Source organism: Dermochelys coriacea, chromosome 1 (genome assembly GCF_009764565.3).
Source record: "Dermochelys coriacea isolate rDerCor1 chromosome 1, rDerCor1.pri.v4, whole genome shotgun sequence".
Lineage (NCBI taxonomy): Eukaryota > Metazoa > Chordata > Testudines > Dermochelyidae > Dermochelys > Dermochelys coriacea.
In genome coordinates, this window is record NC_050068.2 from 931,175 (window position 1) to 934,946 (window position 3,772).

The following is a 3,772-nucleotide window of genomic DNA, read 5'->3' on the forward strand; positions in this document are numbered from 1 at the left end:
CCAAAAAATAGAATTTTTGAGTGCCTAAATAGCCCCTTGTATCATGTTTAAAATTGTCACCCATACCAAATCCTTAAATGGCTCCCTTGCACCTGGGGCAGGGGGGAGGAGGGAGATGGTCCAGCGAGTGTCAAGGGGAGCATAAGACAGGAGCAAGCGATAGGGACAGGGCCTTGAGTGGCGGAGACAGAGCAGGACAGGGCATTGGTAGAAGAGGAGTGGCAAAGGGGCCTTAGGGGTCTAGTAACAAACAATGAGAAAGGTGAGTTGTACACAGACCGATTCCTCAATTTGTCACACACTGACACTGCACAATAAGTTCAGGAAAGGGATTAACGTCTGTCAATAGCGCCCAGTAGTGTCAGGGAAGAGGGCCAAGCACCATGTCACCAGCGAGCTCTGTTTGGAGCTGGGCCTGAAGGACAGAGGACCAGTGAAAACTTTAGGTCCCTTTACAAGTAAAGAGCTGGAGCAGCCTGTCCCGAATATGTTTGGTCCCCAACCCGTAGATGATGGGGTTTAACATGGGGGGCACCAGGAGGTAAATGTTGGCCATGAGAACATGGAAATGCAGGGGCACATTCTGACCAAACCGGTGAAAGAGGATGGAAAAGAGAGCTGGGATGCTAAATGCTAAGAAGACACAGAGGTGGGAGCTGCAGGTCCTAAAAGTCTTGAGCCTGGTGTCCTTTGTGGGGAGGCTGAAGATGGCCCTGAGGATCTTAGATCCAGACCTATCACCAAGAATGCCACAAAGAGGCCATAGTAACTACTGACTTGGGTGTCGGCGCAGGCCAGCTTCACCACGGCCATGCCATCACAGTATGTGTGGGGGATGATGTTGGTTCTGCAATATGGCCACCACCTCGCCAGGAAGGGAGTGGGCAGTATGATCATGCAGCCACGCAGCACCATGGCCAGGCCAATCGTGGCCACCACGGGGTTTGTCAGGATGGTGGAATGTCTCAGGGGATGGCAGATGGCCACGTAGCGATCAAAAGCCATGGCCACAAGGATCCTAGATGCCATCACTGAGAAGCACTAAATAAAGTACATCTGGGTGAGGCAGGCACTGAAATTGATCTCCCTGGAATTGAACCAGAAGATGCTCAGTGTTTTGGGCAGGGTGGACATGGACACAATCAGGTCACTGACGGCTAGCATGCAGAGGAAATAGTACATGGGTTCAGGCAGGCTCTGCTCCATCTTGACAATAAAGAGGATGGTGAAGTTCCCCAAGACAGCTATGGTATAAATGGTGCAGAAGGGGATGGAGATCCAGACATGGGCCATCTCCAGGCCAGGAATGCCCAGCAGGATGAAGGTGGAGGGGCTGGTGAAGCTGACATTAGAATCTGACATGGAGTAGGGGAGAAGGTATCCAAATCCGAGGCAGAACGGTGTCTCCTGTTCATACTGTATGTTCCCCTGACTTCTTGTACGTGCCCAGGGTGATGGTCACAGTACAAATGCCTGGATGGAGAGACAATGTGAATATGAGACACTACATGCACTACTGGAGGCTGTTCTCATGGGGGAAGCAGATTGGTCGCTCTTCACACACTGAATAAAAGCTCATGAAAGCTTATGCTCAAATAAATTTCTTAGTCTCTAAGGGGCCACAAGTACTCCTTTTCTTTTTGCGAATACAGACTAACATGGCTGCTACTCTGAAACCTGAAAAAAATTTCATTATTCAGAATAACTGACCCTACTCCATGTGTCAATAATTCCTACACATCATGGTGTGGGAAAACGTAATAGGCACCATCATCAAACATGAGTGTGGATATAGGCTTTCCACCATTGTTCCTTAGTGTAATGAAAGCCAGGCTCGATAGTCCATGCAGTAGGCCTGTGGCTGGGTCCCTGGAGGCTGGGTAGCCTAGTGGCTAGAATACCGAGTAGGGGGGCAAAATGGAGGAGGCTGGCTGCCTTCTCCCACTTCTTCCTGGCCCAGGAACTCCAAGCCACTTCCTATCCAAGTCCTTAAATTTGGAATGTGGGCCCCAAGAGTCCAGATTCCTCAATAGGTTCCCCCCCTTTTAACCAGAGGGGGTGATTAACTGGCTCCTGTGATTTGGTGTCATTGAAAAACACCTGCTCATTTGTAGAAGTGTCCAAAACAAAGACAATGTTCAGATGCCTGAGGAATGGGATAGTGAATAACGTGGTCTGAACATGGGCTCAGTTTTGATCGCTCAGTCTCTGTGAAGGATATAGCACATAGAAAGGGGATTTCTGAGACAGGCTCTGAGAATGGGGGAGGCTGCCTGATGCAGACAGACTGAAAAATCTGGAACTGTTTCGTTTAGAGATGAGACAAAGAAGCATAAAGTCCTAGAAGATGAGGGTTGGACGACAACTCAGGATGTCATCCAGTAAAATCCCCTGCTGACAGCAGGACCAACACCAGCCTGGTATTGCCAAGCAACAGAAATGCACATTCTGCTTCTAATCCTAACCACAAACTAATATTTAAAACATGGCCTTTTCTTATTTCCATATAGCACAGTTTTAAAATAAAGTTAAATTTAAATTAATGCAAAATTCCTTGTTACTAAATTGACACCACAAATTTTGCAAATAATTATATGAATTTTATCAATTTTTATTAAAAGTTTTAAATAACAAGGCAATAACTTGCTTATTTAAATGTTTAACCCTTTTGTTTATTTTGTATTTTTGTTTGCCTTATTTTGTATTGTTATAAATACAATTCTGGCACCATTTGTTTTTAACTGTAAAGTTGTCTGTATGTCATGTGTGTTGTCTTGTGTTGTGTGTGTCACGTAACTACTTTTCATTATTTTTATTTTGTTGCAACAAAATGTCAATTTTATACCCTTTAAAATATATATAAGTGTTACCAAACTATTTTAATATTGTGGTTGGGGTATAACCACCATAATATTATTAATACAATATTTTTTTCAAAGTTCAACAAGGTCTCAGTTATAAATATAAGCACATATATTTCTGCCTTATCAAATAATGCAATCACAAACAAAAATAATTCTCTTTTATTAATCACAATTTTGTTTTTTATTTTTAGTCAAAGAAATAAAAAGGTGGGGAAACCTCAACCGTAAGATCAAGCTAATATTAACAAAATGTCGATTTCTTGTTTGGGCTTTTTATAAACTTGTTTGCACTTTTGAATATAGTTATAAGAATGTCATAACAAAAATGTTTTAAAATAACAATTTATGCATAAAGCTAACCAAACAATTTCAACTAGTTTCCACCTTCGTCTCCCAAACACAAGCAAGCATCATAAAAGTATATTACCCTCAAAGTATTTTCATGGATCTGTATTTAAAATTTATTTTGGTTTAATTTTGTAGTTGGTTTAATTTTATACCCTTTTCTTTTGTTATCTTATGTTAATGGGAAACAGTGGTTGTTAAAGTTTGTGCTTCGAAACAGTTAACAAGAGTGAAATTGGTATCACAAGCAAATTAACTCTAAAAAGCTTGGTGTGAATCATGTTATTGACTCTTTTGCTAACACAGAATGTTCAGCAGCAAAAAACAACAACAATACACCTTCTCACAGAAGATTTTAGAGTTAAGCATTTTATCTAGTATAAAATATTAGTGATGCACCTCAAATGAAAATGAATGTCTACACAACAATTGCCAAAATATAGCTTGTGTTATAAAAGACTTGGTCCCTATTACATTGTCCCTATTACATTGTAAACAAACTAAATTAAACTTTGTATTACATTTGGGTTACTGAAAACAAAAACAAAAAAGAAAAAGAAAAA

The 3,772-nt window shown here is 41.4% G+C and overlaps 1 pseudogene; it reads right to left on the reverse strand.

Annotated features, from left to right (window-relative positions):
* Nucleotides 1-442: 442 nt before the first annotated feature.
* LOC119849691 lies at nt 443-1,362 on the reverse strand (annotated as a pseudogene).
* Between the last annotated feature and the right edge of the window lie 2,410 nt (nt 1,363-3,772).